This window comes from Melospiza melodia, chromosome 5 (assembly GCF_035770615.1).
Source record: "Melospiza melodia melodia isolate bMelMel2 chromosome 5, bMelMel2.pri, whole genome shotgun sequence".
Classification (NCBI taxonomy): Eukaryota; Metazoa; Chordata; class Aves; order Passeriformes; family Passerellidae; genus Melospiza; species Melospiza melodia.
Window position 1 is genome coordinate 4,600,786 of NC_086198.1, and position 21,101 is coordinate 4,621,886.

A 21,101-nucleotide genomic window follows, 5' to 3' on the forward strand; every position below is an offset into this window, starting at 1 on the left:
GGAGATAGCAGGAACCTCTCTGCCTGACAGGCAAAAGGCTTGTCATAATTCATTAATAACACAGCCTTGCTCAGGTTTCCTTCAATGAAATCAGGCAGGCATCCTATGAAGAAAATGCTGAGTGAACAACAGCTTCTCCAGACACAATGCAATAAACTTGCCAGCACTTGGCACCATTTGGTGTCTGAGACAAGGATGACCAACGCTATTCGACAAGACCTGTCAGAGTCCCTTAAGGCTCCTAGTGAAGAAACTCAAAAACCCAAACAGTAATTCCTCAGCAGGATGCAATTCACTGCTTGGAAGCAAAAACTTCACGTTTCAGCTGCAGAGATTAATGTATCAGTCTGCTTTTGCTACGCTCAGGGTAAAGCTGGCAATTTACTCTAAGGAACTGTTTGCATCCAAAGGGAAAAAAGCAAGAAGAGGTGTGGTAAAAAGCAACAACTACAATATCAGATAAACTGAAAAAATTAACAAGACTATCACAAGTCTTCCATCACCTAGAAAATACAGCTGAAGTTATCTGTAAGGAATGGAAACAAGCTCAGGCCAACTGTCAAGATAAAGTCATTAGGATAGCATCCAAGCAGGGAGGACAGAAAATTACTTACTTTTTATTTTTTTTCCCTTTGTCTAGTATGCATCCATTCATACAGTACCTGTTACATTTAATTGAGTCTCATGTACTTCCTCCTAAGAGATCAGTTCCATCATTAAAAAAAATGAAGAAAAGCACTCTTACTTGTATTTGATCTGCTAGCTTTCCCTACACTCACACTGCTTCCTATGACAAAATAATCCAGTAATACAGTAAGTACATGCCATCCCAGCATACAGCATTTGCTATGATCCAAGTTTTAAACAGCCTACAGCATAAAAGGTAGTACTACAGATTTTATATTTACTACAACAGGGTTTCCAGGTTGGCATGTGATTTTTAAAACATGCTTTATCATCATGCATCAGAAGCAGTCCAAACATACATAAATTAATTTTGCACAAATAGAAAAAGCAAATAATGTACTGATGATGGTTAATTAATGACTTTAGAATATCTGTATCACAAAATCATCTTTTTTGCAATAAAGTGGGCTAAGGTAATTTGCAAACAGCACAATATTATTGCTTCCCTAAGCTCCTTTTTGTTTTACTTAGGCTTTATAATTTATTTTGAGTGCAATATCTGTCATTAAAACTGTGGCTTATAAACATTATTAGAAACAGCTCTATTAGCATGTCTAGAGATTGCTGTATTTGAGCAGAATGCAGCTGATTGAACAGAAATCAATAAAGGTATTTAATGATTTCATGAGAAAAATAAGTGACCCTCACACCCCTAATGGATTAATGTCACTTATGTGCAACACATTGCATAATGCTGACACAGAGCTACTCAAAGCAGTGTCACTTTTCATATGAGTGCCTTAAAACCTTATCAAAGGGAAATTGTGTTTTAATGCTATTTCAGATGTCATTTTTGAGAGGATTTTTACAATCCCATTTCATAAAGCAGAAAGCATGATCTGAATTGTTACAAGTAGCTTTTGTCATTGGCACATGTACTAGGTCACCCTCCAAAGTTAGCTGGTGAATGAAATCCTGAACAACCTGTTCATTGTCAGCTTTTATCTCTCAATACACCTTTGGCTATATATATCTGAATCTCCCACTCAGTACCAAGAGCATGCTTTGCCAGGGAAGGGGAACTTCTCCTCATGGCCACTACTACAGCACGAGCTGGAAGGGATGCACAGCTCCCCAGCACGCTTCTGGGAATCCAGATGGAGGAGGGAGGTAATCTAAATGACAGAGTAAATGCCATTACATAAATGTTTGCCTCCCAGCCATTCAGACAACCTCTCAGATCTCTTAAGAACATGCATGTCTGTCTGTCCACCTTCAATACACTGCTTTTTTATCCCATTTGCCATCTATTCACTAAAAAGCAACTGTGGGCTGCAACTGAGCACAATTGAGCAAACCCTTTCATGGTCTCACTCCTTTATTTTCACTTTAACAGACTGAAGACGAAAATATGCAGTATTTACTTGTGTTTCTTCAGTGACATGAAAGCTCTTTTTTGGGAAAGAAACAAGTCAAATTCAACATGTCACCATGCACTAAGCAGGCTTTGCCATGACGAGGCTGCCTTTACAATTCCTTTATAGTAAACCCAAACATAACTAGGGGGAGCTGATGCTCGATTTTCTTCTTCTATTTGCCATATTATCTATCACAATTTCTGTGCAACATGAAGAAGTGAAAACAACTAAAAAAACCCAAACCTTTTTCCTAAAGCTAATACAGTCCCAGCTTTCATACACAGTTTTCACCTGAAGAAATGGGAAAAAACTTTGTTCAGATAAAACAGGGAAGCAAATGCAAAAGCTTTTTCTGACTGTCGAACATTTCCTTATTTCTCCCCAAAGGATATAAAAACTACTCCAGTAAATGTAGCATCATAATTGGCTATAATTGACTCCATTCTTCAATTTTTAAGGCAATCTATAAAATATGGATCTTTTTGTCAACTGGGAGACAATTTTGTGACACCACACTGTTTATCTCGTTAGAGTGATCTCAGCTTCACTTGATATCATTTGTAACCACTCAGACTACCTTATTTTGGCTGTAATCCTGCACCTCTCTACATTTAATGCACTGCACACTACGTAGCTCCAACACCAAACACTTTGAGTGCTACCAAAGAGAATTAATTGCTGCAAGATCATTGTCATAGGGGATAAGAGTAGCAATGATACAGCAGCAGGTGAAGCACAAGCAAGCAAGCTGTTCCAATCCATCAGTGTACTTCATGCTATTCTGTCATTAGTCCGTCTCACAACTTCGTGCACATGAACCTGAGGGTATGGGGGACAAAAAAAAAAAACTGCTTTGCTGCTGTTTTTCTATGACACCTGCTGTTTTACTGAATTTGCAGCATTTTAAGGTAAACTTCTAGCACACTGTCTGTATGGACTCTTATGACATCATGGGAGTTTTGCATCAGACTCTTAGGTCACAACAGTATGATGACCAGTGAATGGAAATGACTGCATCTGGCCATTTCTAATAGCTGAAATACCATGAACACCTCACAAAGATATTGGCTTCAAACACAATCTTTGAATGTAGAATTGACTTTTTTTTTCCCCCTACATCTTCCAATAATTATTTTTATTTATATCTCCCTCTATATGCTGCAACACTTCAACTGAAAACTAAGTAAAAGGATGATAAAATCTAAAACCTAAAAAAAAAAAAATCCAAATACAAATAGCCACAAAACTGCAGCAAATGATTGATAGAAACATTGATGTAATCCCATCCATAGCAACACTTTAATTATGAGCATCTTGGCAGTGAGCCTGCTCTATGTGTTGATTTTCCCCAGCAGAGAATGCCATACAATCCATCTTTGTGTTATGTGCTATATGACTACATGGAGAGGCCAATCAAAGGGGAACAAGGAACAGAGAAGTTGTAGTAAATTACTGGGGTGATACAGGAGTAAGTACATTGACCATGAATAATTCTACTCCTGAGGATTAGCAAGCCTAAGAAAAAGGAGCAGTAGGGAAGAAATACCAGGAGGGTGCTACCCACAACAGAATAGCATATTCCTCAATTACACTGCTCACAGCATACAACATGAATATACCTCTTCAACAAATGACATGAATTACTGGTACTCAGTTTAAACATTCCTCTCTCCAACGCCTCTTTCCAGGATCTCAGTGGTGTGGAGGAGCAGAGAAGCCCCTTGGAAAGGAAAGCAGGTCCCCCTAGAGCAGGGACACAGGGCTCAGGGGCCATGGCCACACGACACACTGTAAAGCAAAGACTGCCAGAAGCAGCAGGTCTGCTGGGTGGAGCAGCCACTGCCAAGAACCCAGTGGCCTTGGGATTTGTGTTTTAAGGGTTTCACTCCTGAACAACACTACAGCACAGCTAAAGCAGGCACATCAGAGGGGATGCACAACATCATGGCGAGCTGCAGAGTTCACTCCAGTAAACTAGAGGGCAAGGAAGCAATAGTGACAACTGGCAGGGGCCTTCACAGGAGAAGGCAGCAGTGCAGGTTTAGGAGGTTATAAAATAAATGGTGAAATCTGACTGTGACTGCTTCTCAATATACCTCAGGTAATTTTCAGACAGAAAAAAATAATACAGTAGAATTGTAATTTCTAATTAAACTTACTTCCAATGTCTACGTTGGAAAGTTTGTTTAAAAAACCCAACAAAAATTAACACAACATGTATCAATCTATACACAACTGCAATCTACAGTGCTTATTTATAAAAATAAAAATTTTAAAAGTCCTTAAATTTCACACCTATTTTTTGAAGCAACATTTAGGATAATGTCTCTGAAGCAGCAGCTTAAGGTTACACTATCCACTCTTTATTTTAAAGAAATGCTCTGGTGATTTTTAAGTGTGTGAACAAAGGTTTTGTGAAATCCTCTTAGGCTGTTACATGTGGTAAGAAAACCATCAATCATTTCTGCAGCCTGGTGTCCACATTCACAACTTAACTCAATAAAGACTGGTTTTAGTTTCTATTAAGGTATGAATATTTTATACTTGTAACCACATAAATCAATAAGAATACTCATACATGTACATACACATATCATACCATGTGTTTCCTTGAAGAGCAAACAATACAGAAATTTGAAATAATGGCGCTCTAAAAATAAGATCCCTAAAGCTTACAGAAATTCTAGAAGATATTCTGAAATCAAACACAAGCGCTGTTTCACTCAAAGTTGGGATTTTTTGGCAGTTGTGTGACTATTTCCACCTCCAGGACACTGCGGCTGCATCGTACCATGAAAACACACTGGCTTTTATTAATACCAAATGTATGGACATGTTCTACCTACTGTGGATCACCCGTCTGAGAAACTGCTTTTAAACACAAGTGTTAGAACCTGTGCAACTCTGCTGAGCTCTTCCTCATTAAAATTTACTTTAAACATGGAAGAAGGGATTTGTGTGTGGGTACAACTTAATGTTCAAATCAATATGTTATAAAAATCTATTAAATCACTACACTGAAACTGAATTAGTTATATAAGTTCTTGAGAGCCCAGGTATTTTAGCTCTGAATTCAGGTCTCATATTTCAACTCAAGAGGTAGTCTGGATTTCGAAATAACAATGTACTAGGAAATGTCTGTACCTGATAAAAACTCCTTTTGTGCATCAGCTCAAAAAATATTGTTTGATCATCTCTTTACTGTACATCCTCTCATAATAAACACAACATCTTCCAAAATACCTGTGTGACTTTACTGATCGAATGATTACCTGAATAGAACACCCAGCTGATTACATTGAATATTCAGTTACCTTATTTACCCTTCAACTGCTAGACAACACAAGAGAAACCCAGAGGAACTCCTGGTCAAGACATTATTCAAAACTAGAGTAATATAAACAGTTACATTAGCCCTTAGTAAGTCTACCTTGATATTTTCACAAAAAGGTGATTTGCAAAATCGTCCGGAAAAAAAAAAAGATAATTGATATATCACTGCATCATGCTAGGGTTTGTGGGAGTGAGGGAAAATGGAAGTCTGCTCTTAGGCAGATAGAAATCCATAGCTTGTACAGTGCTCTTGATGCAGGTGTTTTAGTGGCACTTTTTATTTGTGAAAAAGAACTTTTAAATACAAGAGTGACTGTGCTTTGTAAATAAGGTTGCATTTGAAAATGCTTAATGGCATCTCTGACACACATATAAGTTTTGCAACTAACAAAATAATTCTTGAGTTCCATTCCAACTGCAAATCAAACAACTACATTTTTTTTAATGAACCAAGAACTGAATTAATGATTACAGAACACCTGAAAGTTCTTAATGACTACTAAATCTGACATTAAAGTTCACGCCTATTTAATCTTTCACTATTTCTGGTGCATTACTTTAGATTAAAGCACACAAATCTGGCTGAAAATATTTTTGCCCTATGATCTGTACTATAACTTTTTCCCCCTAATTAAAAACCTAAATAAAAAGCGCCCCAAAATGAGATGACTACATATCAAATCTCAAAGAAAAAAGGTTGATTTGCCACTTGAGAATTCTTGGCTATCAGAGAAGGCAGCAAACATCATCTAGTTCAAAATAGTTATTTTGGTCAGTCTCCCACTGAGCAGAGTTGGGAAGCTGAGACAAAAAGTCTTCTGGAGGACATGAAGAAACATTAAGCCTGGAAGAACGCTACTGACAATATTTGCTGAAGTTGGACACACAATTGTCCAGTTATCAACCACATACCTGGGTAAAAGGGGCAGTTCAGCCAGAAACAAGGCGCCACTCCAGAGAACTGGAGTGAAATTTGGGAACATTTTATTGCAAAAAAAAAAACAAACCGGCCCCAAACAAGGAAAAAACCCGACAAAACCAGAAAGCCCTATGCACTAGCTTCTGTTTTATTCACTGCTGTACTGAAGTCCAATAGTCTCTTTGTCACAAGTCCCAAAGACCCAAGGGAGGGGAAGAGGTTTCACTCTCTCTTTGCTGAAGCAGCCGGGAAGGCTTAAAGCTGGGGAGGGTTTCCTGAGTCACTATCACCCACAGCAGCATCTATTACTCTGCCTGAGCTGGTTTGGATTAAAAGGTTGAGAAGCAAGCAGGAGACAACAGGAGTAGCTGACAAATGAACACTGATTCAAAACTAACCTGCAAGACACTTCTCAAACCATGTTAATTTAGTCTGACAGTGAACATGGAGCTTCTTATTAGGAATGCACGATGAACACACAGCCATGGGCTGCACTTATTTCAGCCAGGCATCAAGAAACAACACTTTCCTGTGGAACTTCTGCTTTACAAGCTTAATATTTTAGAATAAAAATACACATTACATTTTCTTTGGCAGAATACAGCTCAGATTCTCAATCAAAAACCAGTATTTTGGACCACAACTGTGAAGCTTTTCATATTTACATGCTCTTGAATTAAATATTAAAATGGAGGCGAATGTTCTCAATATGCAACAATTGCCTGAACTATCTTTGATCATCTCTACATTACACAGGGCTCCAGCACAAACGTTAAAAAAAATGCTGTTGGAAGGAGCCTGTGTATTCCTACAATTCCTCTCGATGCCAAATGTGCAAGCAGTACTTTGCATTTTGGGATCAATTTAAGTACCTCACTGCAGTACCTACTGAGCACAGGCTCCTAAGCCTGGCTTCTGATTACCCCAGGCACTGCACTGAGCTCATGTGGATGCACCGCTCTGGACTGGGGCAGTAGCTTGGGCACCTCTACACCAAATTGTTAGAGAAATAATTGGATGTACTCAGAGAAGCAATGTGTGGAGAAGCAGCATCAAGACAGACATGTATCAATGTTTATACATTAAACTCAAGTAAAATTAATTAAAATAATGATTCTACAGTAAGACAGAGAAATGAAATTAATTAAAAAATTCAAACCAGAATAGCAGAATTATGTAGTGTAGTGCAATTATCACAATAAATAAGCATGTAATTTCTTATAAGAATTGATAATATTAGAGACTTGGACCTTGTTTAGACACTAGCCCCTAAAGGAGAGGGTATCAAAGCTTTGTGTGAACTGAAATTGTGTTCCAGCTAACCAGCGAACATGAAAGGATCAGCTCATCTCCATTATAAAACAAGTACTTAGATTGAGGGTCTCATGCCAATTATGGAAGCCTGCTAAAAATACGTCTGATTAAATAATAAGCTCTCCCTTCTCCCCTTCACAATCAGAGAATGATAAAATGTTTCTGCTCTCTCCAAGACATTCCATCTTACTGCATTTAAATTAAAATACAAATCTGAAACACAAACCTCTTGTTTGAAAAAAACATGTCTGTGATGTGTTGGGCAGAAAAGATATTTACAGACTACCAACTATTATACTGGGACTGTTCTCAGAAAAAAAAAAATCTGTGTCTGGCCCTGCACATTCCTACACTACTTGATCATACTGTCAAATTGGCAAAATGTTGAAGGAAATACAGATATCCATTTAAACACCAAAAGAAAACAAACTGAAATAGTATAGTACTTAAGTACTGTGCTTGCTATTTCTAAATTTAAATTATACTTCTGGAAGTTGGTATATTTAATAAAATTACCTTTTTTTTTTCTTCACTAATATCATAAATGGAGCATTGTTTTTTTAAGCCACACATTCCTTTGCCAGATACCTATCCACTCGAGCAAGCAGAGGAAGCACGAGCCTTTCAGCAAGCCTGGTTTACCATATGACCGGACAAGATGACAAAGCTTGAAAAAAATAGATTACTTTCTTTTTCTTCAGCAGGCTAAAAGGCCTTCCTGGTTCTGCTCATTCGTCTCCTTTAGTCCAGCAAGCCAGAACAGAACAGTTTACTTTCAAGGTCTCATTAGTTTGGATTTACCATCCTAGGTATAGTCAGAAAATATTTTATGTTGGTTTCTGTTGAATGGACTGTAAATGTCTAAAACACAAGTTCTTCAAGGCTTTAACAAATTATTCTTTAAAAAAGTGCAGCTGGAAAGAAAAAATAGCTTTCTAAACTACAAAAGTCAGGCATAAATCTAGGAAAAAGAATGGAAATAAAAAGCCTCAAAAGCAGCACTGCCTTAATCATAAGCAGAACAATCCTTCCTCTATTCTTCAGACAGATCTGAGATCCTGTTTTATATATAAACACATTCCATATTCCACTCAGCTCTTCAACTTCAAATAAAATTTCTTAACACAATAATCAGAATAATGAACACTGGATAATCAGAAGAAAACTATATTGCTCTCAGAAATCATTAGTGTAATGTCTGTTTTCATATGGGAGCCTCCCTGCTTCACCTTTGCTTACGTGCTCAAAGACCTGATCATGTATGCTCACACAGATAATCTCCTTCTAACAAGGTAATTGTAGCTTTGTTCACAAGACTGGGGAACCGTGCATTCTAACTTGGAAAGAGGAAAAAGGAATCCTGGGAGACGTGGGTGTGAGCACAAAGAAAATGAAAAAAATACAGTGAACAAAAATATAAAAGGAAAAAAAAAGGAGATAATATTCTAAATCTGAGTCAATCCCAAATCTTATTCCATGTGCCCAGACCTTGGGGAACTTGTAGGGAACTCCATTTAGTTCAGTGGGTTACACAGTCTGTAGCCATTTGCAGATGTACTGACTGTTATTTCTTTTCCTTCTCTTTGTCAAGGCATTTGGAAACAAATAAAATAAAAATTTCAACAGAAAACAAAAACCCTCCCGTCTTTCCCTTTCCCAAACCCACCACCCCTGTCTGTTTTAAAGCTCAGCACTTTGAGTTCTCCACTTCCTTCCTCAAGCCATTTGCCAAAGATCTGGATTTGCAAGGACTAGCAAACCATTTCCAGCACTAGGGAAAATTTCTAAACACTGCTCTTGTGAGAAGGTATAGTGAATTTTTGGAATTTTTTATTCTGAAAGTAGTGGTAATTATTCAGGATTTAAATCTCTTCTTTTGGTCTGTAACCCTTCATTCTGACAGGATTTGCTTTGCTGTGAAGTTTCCTTTACTTTCTCTGGTGAATAAATGCAGCCTAAAGACTGAAGAATAATTTTAATTCACAGAAATTGTATGCATGAGAAAAATGCTGTTGAACAGCACTATTTCACTGCTACTGAAATCCCAGAAGCAATAAGGTGTGTGTAGACAGGGGCTCTGTTCAACTATAGAAGCAGAGATGCAGATCTAGAAGGACCTGCTTCCTTTTTGCCTTTTTAATGCCACGTAGTTACCACAAAACTCCTACCAACACACATGTGAAGATGTGTGTAGCCAGGTTGTTAAAACTGAAAACAAAGGTTCAGATTATCTTGATCAGCTCTGCCTACAGCCTTATATGGAAAAGACACATCTATGTCTTGTTAAACTGAAGAACAAATTCCTCTGTTACACAGTCGACAAAACAGCTGGGTATTAAAGCATGAAGCCTATAATTTCAGGAAAAAATAACACACTTTACATTTTCTTACCTGCAAATAATTATTTTTAATATTGACCAATATTCTGGAAGTGGGAAAACAAAAAGTTTCAGCCATGTCTCAGTGTGCAGCTCAGGTGCACAGCAATCCTGGTGGATGCTGCTCTGCTGAGATTGTTCCCTGAAGCCTCAAGAAGGCACTAGCCTGCTGCCACACCATAAGCTTGTCAGACAATGCCAATACTGGATAAAATAAGATGACTGTTACTGTAGGCTCAGCAGACCTAAACAAACACTGATGGGTACTACTAAAAGCTTGAATATGAAATTGCAGTATAGCCTCTCTTCAGAGAGCAGCTTTAGCAGAAATGCCTTTTCCTCTTTTCCCCATTTCTCTTCTTTCAGTAAAACAGAGTTTAGATAAATAATCTGATGCATTATATTAAAATGTATAGGAAAAGCTTTTGTTTTTAAACACATACATTTTGGTATACAAGAAGAAATGATAGTGTTATCCCCCTACTTGCAATTCTCCCCCAAAGTATCAAAATGATTCCCTATATGGATGCAAACACACGCTGACATAAATTTAGTTTCAACCTTTGAAACTCAGTGTACTGTGACCTCTCTAAGCACTCATCTAAGTATTATGAAAGGAGACTCTCTAACTGACAAAAAGACGAAACAAATGGATAAGAATCATCCTTTTCACCTCAGCATTCAGTTGTGGTTTCTGAAGGTAACAAGCAAGCATGCACCTCTCATGTAAAATCATCTTGTTACAGGTAATCTGCAACAGCCAGGAAAGAAGGGACTGTTTTTGCTTTGTTACAGTCCAAAACAAAGAGGAGAGAAGTGATGCTAAATCTATGTTGCCTGCTTTTAGAACCGACATTTTACCTTAGCTGCATTTACTGTAATTTTATATTACTGCACTTAGAACAAAGTGAAGGGAAAAAGCCATTTATCAAGTTTCAGTTATGCAACAATATTAAATATGCCTTTTTTTTTAAAGTATGGACCCATTTCTATGCCAATCAACTCAACATCACATATTCTGAAACATTAGTGTGTAAATCTGCAGTGTTAGTGTGTATTTTCAAGTGCCCCTACATTAAAAGAATGGCATTGCAATACTCCTGTCCTGGGTTTTTGTAAAAAAACCCCTCTTTCCAGAAGGGATTTAAAAGTCCTAAATGCTATCCTCGAGAGCTCCTTATCTTTGGAGGAGTCACTTCACTCACAAAGCTTTCTCGAGGTGCTACAAAGCTGTGCACTCCAAAGCATTCTCAGTCATCAGTCTGAAATATCTCAGAAATGCTCCTATTTGCCTATTCAAAATATATAGATTCAAAATGTAATCCAGTCAACATTAAAAGTTATTTTATATTGTTTAAACAAAGTATTTAAAAATTATATTCGAGAAATGTTTCTAAGGAACTACAGTGATTTTTTTTTTTTTTGTATTGCTAATCATGAAAATTTTAAGGATTTCTATTTTGTCCTGATTTGGAATGGAAGTATTCCTCCTGAAACAATAAAGCTATCTTTTCTTTAGTGCTATTCAGAATAGTTATGCAGATTATTTCTGTTGCCTGATTACCATGTAACACACTTCAAACTGTAATGAAGAAAAGGAAAATGAATTGTAGCATAGGCTGCTCAGAAGTATATACCTCAGGCACACAGTTACATCTCAGTGCTTATACACCTGGTAGGACCGTGACTCAGGCAAGAGCCAAAAAAATTGCAGATGCTTACAATGGGAATTGCTGCACTTCAGTGTGAAAAAGCCCAACCTTACACGCATGAGAACTCACAGAGGTCCAAGTTTTCACCAGCAAAACTGCAAGAGCTTCCTGAGTTCTGCCACTGAATATCTTGGCATTATCTCTATCTTACTCTTACTGAATATATTGCATCTCCAGGCCCTTCGCTACCCACAAATGAGACTGACCAGAATCCCTTGAGGCTCTCAAGCCCTAAGAAAGCTCCAAGTGCTTGAGGCCATGGGCAGATGTACTGCCCTGGATGCATCTGAGTGGGGTGAAGAGGTCATTGCCTCCAGCTGCTCAATGCCCAGGGAGGGGCGGGGAACAACTCCACTGAACATCCCTACACCGCACTCATTTCCCAGCCCTCAGTGTCAGAGTCCCGGGCTGAAAAGGCTTTGTTATTGGAAATGCACGAAGGGCCGTTCGGACAGTGCAGGTTAGGGGGCAGCTGCCTGGGCACTCTCTGGCACACAGAGGAAGGCTCGGACAAGCAGCTGGCAGCAGAAAGCTCCAGTGTGGCTCTGCCGCTGCCAGCAGCGCTTGTCTGACTGCAGCCCTCGCTGCCAATGACACAGCTCAGCACAATTCCCTGCTCATTCCAATCACCACCAGGAGAGGAAACACGACCCTTTTTAATTATTCAAAGAAATCCTTTTCCACCTAATGAAAGCTGTGACACTTAAGACAGCGCTAAATGCGAAATCTGTAGGACCTTAAAATGACAGTAAGACAGAGCACGTCCCTGCCACGCTACAGAGAGCACTGCCAGTGACAGGAGAGGAGCTGAGGGCTGGGGCTGCTTGCCTAAGCCTTGGCAGAATGGAAAACCATGCAGTACACCCAAAGTCAGAAGTCACCTCCAAATGAGTCAGCAAAGTAACCTAGATCTGAATACTGCCCATGCCAACCCAAAATCAGAAATATCATCTTCTATTTTTTCAATTTTGCAAGAATGTAAAAATTAATATATGGCTAATCTTCACCAGAATTAAAAAGAATATTTAGAAACTGGTAAGTACCAAAGTTTATGTCAACAAGTAATAACAGTATTAAAACAAACAAAAGAATTTCACATGCAGTGATAATTTTTCCACATTTTATTTCTTAAATATGAGACACAAAATCTTTGCAGACAGGCTACAATTATGACCAAGTATCTGTCAAGATCAGAGGCACATAACAATGTTACTATTTAATGTCTGCAGTAATTTTTAGTGTGACACCATCTAAAAACACCATCTGACTTTTTGTTACTTTGTTCATGGTATTATGCACACCCCATGGTGTAGAGGCACTACAAAATACCATAAATTCTGTTTCTGTAATGATTGGATACATACAACAGAACAGGAAAGTGAAAAAAAGGCTGAAAAAAAGGGGAAGACAATAAAATTAAGACACAGATGTGAGAACTCAATTATGCATTCCAACAGGACAAAAGCTTCCAAATTTCCTTACAAATTGAATAGGGAGATGAAATAATATTACAAAGACTGTTATATAAACGTAAAGATTATATAAGAGCAGCAGATACCCATATTATATGAGGCATTCTCTAAACTTACTTGTACTTGAAAATAAGGGTACATTTAGTCACCATTTCCCATACAGTAAGATAATTTTTTCTCAGCAATTACGTAAAATATAGCAGCTGGGATTTTAGCAACTGAAATAATACTTTTGTTCCTGAGAATTATCAGACAAAAAATTCAGTGTACTGTTAGAAGGCTCCCACACTCTCTATGGGCTGTAAACTGCAGCGGCTAAGGAGTTTTGACAAAACAGATCCATTATTATTTAATTCCCAGAAAATGCAATTTGGAAGATGAAAAGAGGACAAAGAAAGAATAGGGAAAACCACAAAGGCTTGGTAAATTTCTTGAAATTACTTTATAGACATTGAATACTTGAAAACCAGATGCAGTTTCAAATATTTTGTGAAGCAAATATGAAAATGGTTGCAAAGATGTGCTTTCAAAAGAAAACACCTCTACAAAACAGTCATCCCTCTAGGCAGCAGCTCCGCTCAACACCTCCAATAATCCTACAGCTCTTGTTCAATTGCCCTTCTCACCTCTGAGCGGGAAGCAAATTGTGAAGTTGAGCGGCACTGTTATGGGACACCACCTGCTGTGCCATGGGCAGACTCGCACAAATCCTGAGAGCTGCCTGCGGCCACGCTGCCCTGCCAAGGTGCCACCGGGCCGTGCTGGTGCCACCTCCCGCCAGCGGCTGCGCGGCTGAGAAAGGGGCAGCGGGAGAAGCTCCTGCACCGCCGCCCTCAGCCCTTGTTCAGAGCATGTCCTCTGTGCTGGTTGGAGCAACAATGGTCCCCGAGGCCTTGCTGACTCTGGGAACGCCACTCGTTTCTACCTCAGTGCCCCTGAACGTGCGGTGGCAACACGGGGAGTGAAAATGTCTTCGTGTAGAGGGAAACAAGTTTTTCTTTCATTACCCCCCAGAAGAATTGCAGCAGCATCCAAAGCACTGCATTTATTTGCCTCATCTAAACAGAGTCGAACATACAGAATCCACTGCCAAAGGTCAAGTTATGATTCTTAGTTTTAATGAGCATGAAGTTGCTGAGCCCTCTAGGGTAGGATTCCTTCAAAGGAGCCATTCAAGTCTGCTGTGCCCAGAACACAGGACCTAATTCACTCCTTGCCTTAAGTTTAAGCATATTTTGAAGTCCTGTTACTTTAATTTCACCCACCTGCCACCAAATTAGAGAATGTAATGACTTGAGCACTACAGAGGATCTAGACAACAACTCTGGAAATAAATTTTCAGCATTGGTAAAGGTTTTGGTAAGACTCCTGTAGAATTTTTGTATTATGTCCAGCATCAACATTCACAACACAAGAGAGGGAAGAAAAAAAGCATCATCACGCACAAGATTTTATGATAACAACTGCTGATGCTTGTTTTCTTTATTTTCTGGCCTCAACTTTTTATTTTCTTCAAAATAGCTGACATCTGAAACTGTCTTTCAGAATATCAGATATAAAATTTTCTCTCCGGTTCCTTTGACAAGAATATTTCTCTATTCAACTTATTTTAGCTTACTCAGAGAAATCATCTCATCTACTTGCATTTTACTGGGAATTTCTGAGATAAGCTACTCACTGAACTTATAGAAAGCAGAGCATAGGTCATCAGAATAAATTAATTAGAATAAAAAATAATTTTTAAAAAGATGCCAAACAATCAATCATGCACAAGAAAATGTCCTCTTTTAAACATATAAATAGTAAAATTTTGTCCAAACTAGAGAAACCATAAGATAAGAAAGTTAATGGCAATAGCAATGTTATGGAGATTTTTAAATGCAGTTGCTTAATAGTTGCGTTACCTCGTAGTTGCTATGCATCAAGATAGCAGTTTGAAGCACAGAGATGTCAGATGGAAATATAATCAAAATTTTGCACTTGTAGCTTAGCAGAGAGGTTCAGCAGCCATATTGAGTATAACACCACAAAGTGAAACACAGAATTTCAATTGTACAGGATAAAAGGAATGCTGGGAAAGACCTGAAGCAGGGAATGAATACTAGACCTTGGACAGAATATTAGCGAAATACAAATGTTTACATCAACATACAGAAGTGAGCAGCCAGCAATCCTCTTAACAAAATCAAAGAAACAAAAGCATGAGAAACCTTTATTAATTTGGAGTCAGCATCAAAAGATGCCATGGCTGCATATGGAGCTCTGCATACATGTTCTCTAAAATTTTTTATAAGCTTCCTAAAACAAAATTAGAAAAGTCCACTAATAGATATAAGAATAGCTTATGACAAGCCAGATGTTCCAATGCACAGTAACATAGAAAAACAGAGCAGAGCTTGACCCTCAAGAGCTAAATAATACAGAAAACTTCATCTGAATATTTCACCCTATGGGGACAAGTTAAAAAAAAATCTTCAGTACATATAGATCTTGCTGGACAAATTTAGCTCCTTTTGGCAGTCAAGTTCCAAGACCTGTACTTTTATTTCTTCATTTGGGTCAGAAAGTACTCTTTGGGACATACTGAAGTTTAGTACTTTTAAAACACACAGTGACCCAGATGGCAGAAGAGCCATGCACTCACTGGCAACAGTCAGGGCTGCAACGATGCTCAAAACCAAGAGCAGAATGTGAAGAGTACAGGAACCTGCATGCAGTAGATGCACAGATCAGTACAAAATCAGGTATAAATTTCAAGAGATTGAAATCCTTAACTCAGAAAAGAAAACTGCTAAAGGGAAATATCTCATTATGTACCTGTATTAAACCATATTAATGATGCAGAATAAAAGCTAACAACAACACCTTCCCCAACAAAACTCCCAAATGAAACCAAAGAGTTAAACAAACAAACAAACAAACAAAAAAAAAAATCCAAAGAGAAACACCAGAAACAAAACTCACAGGATTCAGGTACCACAAAGGTTTGTCATACTAGGCAAACAGAACTTCAAAGAGCTCACACCCATTTTCCTGCAAAAGTGAAAAATTTAAACTAACAGGGATTTTTCTACGTCTGACTCACTAAAAGCGATTGAGCTTCCCATTGCTATTTCACAGAGGTGTAAGAACAAGACGATGTGGTGATAAGGTGCCCTGTCCCTTCTGAGAAACATGACAGGTGCAGAAAAAAAAAAGAGTATAGATAAATATTTAATGAGATGACCAAGTCTTGTATGCCACAAGAATTCTAGTGATTTGTACTGATCCTTTGTTGCTTTTCAGTGCTTGTAGGTCTCAGGACAAAACAGCCTTTATGTTTCTGATTAACTCTGAAAAGGGCAAGAAAAGCTCCAAGAAGATAACCCTTGGGGCACCAGTGACTGAGAAAGTGTCAAGAGCAGAAAGAACACGCAGACACAAGGTTCTCCTCCTGACAGCAGTGTGGAAGGGGATGGAGGAAGACTCCACCAGGGAGAAAATGAAAGGGGCAACAACCCAAGATAAAAATAATTTTGGGGCAAATCAATACATTGTCCCTCAACAGCTGCAGTATGATGGGCTTCCAGTGAGCTCTGCCATACTCTGTAGAGTTCAGTAACATTAGCTGATTTGGAGTTGATAAGAATAGATGGAAACAGATGAAGGACACCATGGAATTGTGTAACACTACAGTAATGTTGTCATCATATTGCAAAAGTCCCATACCTTCTCAGTGATTTCTCATGGACATCTCCTCACAGCACCGACTCCTTCACAGCACAGCCAACAAACTCCATCTCTCCTCCCTCAGCTAACCCAATCTTTTGTAGCACTCGTCTTCTTATTGGACACAGCTGTGGCCTATTAAGGGCAGGCCTGCTCCTAATCTTTGATTATTACAGCTGCAACTCCTCAGGTGTGAGACTGCCTTCTGCACTATCTTTATTTTCTTACATTCTATCCCTCCCCATAGTAACAGGAGTGATGAAAAGAGCCATGGACCATGCACATTCTTAAGAATTAATAAAACGATGACAACCAGTCATGGGAACTAAGGCAAAGAAGTGAGGAAGAGTGACACCAAGATGAACTAGGGTGGCTTCACTGGACAGTGTAGACATGACCCCCTTTTTCTTTGAGAAGACACAAATTTGAAAACATGGCAGTTTAAAATATTAAACCTTATTTCCTTAGTGATTAATCTGAAGGACTGGGGAAGTAAAAACAGAGATCACAAAACTGTATTTTGTAATAATGTATGGATGGAAGTCAATGTAGATCATCATAAAAATGATAGTCTCATGTTATTATAAACAACTAGATTATAAAACATGTAAGGCTCAGAAGACCCAAATAAACGAAGCACTTAAGCATTACATACTGTTTTCCTGAAATAAGATACTATCCTTGAGCACAGAAAACAAAATATTGACATATATTTCATTAAATAGGTGATGCCACTATGCAGTTGCTATATATACGAGATGTTTGTTCAAAAACCATTACAAAAACCTAAAACCATTCAAAACCAGACAACATCTGGAAAATACATGTAGCTAGAATGAGACACAGTATTTAAAAGACCACTTTTTCATACATAGGTCTCCCAGAAAGCAGAAACACTTCAAGAAATTTTCAACTTTTACAGCACTGATATGAGAGGTTAAGGTTAGTGGGAGAAAATGAAAATGACACTCAATGGAGCACACAGAAAAGCATGGATGGACTGAGTCCCTCTCTGATCAAGAGCTGAGGATGAAGTGCAAGACAAACCATACACCAGCAAGCAAGCCAGGGAAACTGGTCAGAAACTTTTGATACCGTCATAAAAATGCAAAAGGAAACAAACTATTCCTGTTAATTTTATGGAGCCGAGCGATTCACTTTCTCATGGAGCGGGGGAGATTCTTTAGGGAATTCTAAGCAAGGAGACACAGAAAGACAAAACTTTCCAAGCCACACATACACTGAAGCAGACACCAGAGCATGCGGGCTAAATAACAAAGTCAACTAGAGCTAAAATTCAGAAGTGAATCATCTACCCACCTCTATGCAGCAGCTGTGCCAGATGCCCACGCAGGAGGCTCTCCCTGTCTCTGTACATTGAGATACTCCTTCAGAAATAGGAGAAATCCTATTGAAAGCTGTCCTTCCAAGGCCCATGTCCCACCAGTCTATGATACTTCCTGATGTTGGTGTATAGATTTTTACTCAGTGTATATTCTGTATGACTGAGTTTGGTTGTTCTTGCATGACAGAGATCCTTGATCATCAGAGTGCATTGTGAGGATGTGTATATTAGGGACCATAATAATCTTCACAAGTCATTACAAATAAAGAATTTCTCTTCCCAGAACTGCTTCTGCTCAGACAATACTACAAAAAAAACTGGCTAGCCTCAGTTAATCTTATCCAAACAAATTTTATTCCTGGTCAGTGCAACTGCAAGCAAACACAGCCCAACTTCTGCCTGTCTACCCAGACAGACAGAGCCTCCTCCTGAGCGGGGCTTAAGCCCTGCTGTGCCAAGCAAGCCAGGTGGCAGAGCCATCCTGCTGCCATGGCCTCCTCCGTGTGCCCCTGCCCCACTGCCTCTCCTGGGCAGCACAGCCACAAACGGCACAGCAGAGCTCCCCTTGGAGCAGCTCACTCCACACCCCGAGTCATCCAAATCAACGCTGTGCCACCACAGAGAGGCATTTTAATTCTAGCCGTTAAATGCAGTAATTTGAATCAGCATCTGTTTTCAAACAGTTACAATAAATTTGGATCCTCAGTCTGGAATCAATTTGTAGTGTTGCCAATTTGACTGAAGTCAGTAAACTTTAGCTACAAAGGATGTATTTGTAGAACTGGGATACCCTTTAGATGGTGAAATATGAGAGAGGGGCAGCCAGGAACATGACCCATAAATTTAACTCTCTTTAGTATTTTTGAATATTACAACTAAAATTATTATTTTTTTAATTTAGAAGTGAAGTGAAAAGCATTCTATAAGCTAAAGAAATGTGCTTAAGTGGGATTGCCCTTTATGGGAAGGGCAATCAAACCCATTCCTACTTGCAGTTTCTCCTTCCAAATCAGCCAACCAACAGTTTGGCTGAAGATAAAATAGGAACAATTCAAGTTTTACTCATAAAATAAAATCAAAATATATTACAGAGGCATGTGATCGAGTCATCCATCCCTCTTTTTCACAGATCCCTTGTTTTATATTACAAGCTCTTCACAACTGGGCTGTGCCTCTACATGGTTGGAAAGTGCTTAGTACAAAGAGATTCTAAAGATGTGTGGAGACTTGTGTGACTACTAAAATATTAATATTTCATACTTAATTTTAATATTTAATATTAACAATATCAAGAGCAGCAGCAAATATCTCTGTGGGGCTGTCATAGGTGTAATCTTGGCAAGGGAGGGAATGCTCAGAAAGATGAAAGACTGGATTTTCAGACACTTATGCCTGTAGATCCATCCAACCTGCATGGAGGAGAGTCCTCTTGGCACACTACCTGCTGTAAATGGCAGCTGCCACTTACTATAGTTCACACTACAAAATGCAGGCTTGACAAAGTCTGCACTGGCACGAGACAACTCAAAAAAACTAAACAGGACAATAATGCCTATATTCAACTGCACACACCATATGCTCTAGTGAAAGGGTTCTTATAAGTTTCAGGTATGCACTTCCTTTCTTACCATTACGTTCAAACCTTCCCACTTGTAACCAAATTTTTTTAATTGAATTACGGTAAGGAAGTTGATCTACCCAAAGAGAGAGAGTCACCATGTGTTCAGCTGCTCCTGGTTCACAGTTCAGGATATGGTGGAGATCATACTGCACTTCAATCTATGGCACAGCTTCCATGTTCAACTGAATTTCACACAGAGTTCGGTAGTTCTTGCATGACAGAGGCTAGAGGCAGAAAATTACCCCCTTCCTTCCTCTTCTTGCTTTCATAAGTGATATTTCTCAGTGCTGTGTCCAGTCTACTATTAAAAAAATTTAGAACTTAGACAGCTTCCTCTAGAGAAGTACTATTCTTCCTTTGTTCTCCAACCTACACATTTTTTCAATATATACTGTAATTTCCTCCCTTACTTCTATTATTACTGGATATATCACTTCAAAATTTTTTTTTCCTTTTCTGCTAATTGCATCTCTCTGTACTTGCCAGTTTCTCCACACTACCTATATCACCTGCAGCATATGGAACTTCTTGCAGGAATCCTGCATAACAAAATCGTCCTCACACTTACGCTGAAACACAAGACACTAAAACGAAGATCAACAATTATAATGATGAGTTCATAAAGCTATCCTTAATCTCAAACATATTTAAAAATAATCATATTCACCATGAACACAAAATGCACGAAAATTATAAGCTTGAGTTAAAATAAATTGTACTGAATTCTTGACTTAATTTTATACCAGAAGACGACAATTACTGCATGAAGAAGAGTGCACTGGCATCCTTACTAAATGTAGGATACAATTTCCTTGTAAACAAATACAACCCACCATTACAGAACTAATTATTCCCACATCTTATACTGAACAGCAACCTTTATAAAAATGTTTCTCAATAGTCCCTAAGGGTTCCCCAAATGTCACTTCATAAGCATAATTAGAGAAATAGTACAAAACGCCTAGAAGTCGGACACTGAAAAATACAAAAAGAATTAAAATTTCCTGTAGTGAAGAAAACTGGTTGGGATATAAGACAATCTAAACCCAAATTTGGTATTTGGAATACATGACTAAGCAAACAGACAAGAGTGGAAAGCTGCACAAAAGATGGAAAGATGTTCACTGAATTAAGAAAAAGTGAGGAAAAGCCTGAATTAAAGGCTTGTTCTTTTATTCTTGTCTTTTTCTTTATTTGTGGTCCACTAAAAGAGTTAATTTTAACTTATTCCAAGTTCCTTGACTGAAAAGCATC

The 21,101-nt window shown here is 38.5% G+C and overlaps 1 protein-coding gene across 14 annotated transcripts in view; it reads right to left on the reverse strand.

Moving 5' to 3' along the window:
* TENM3 (teneurin transmembrane protein 3) overlaps window positions 1-21,101 on the reverse strand; it is a 1,293,822-nt gene that overhangs the window by 195,127 nt on the left and 1,077,594 nt on the right. The gene's annotated exons all lie outside the window — the stretch shown is intronic.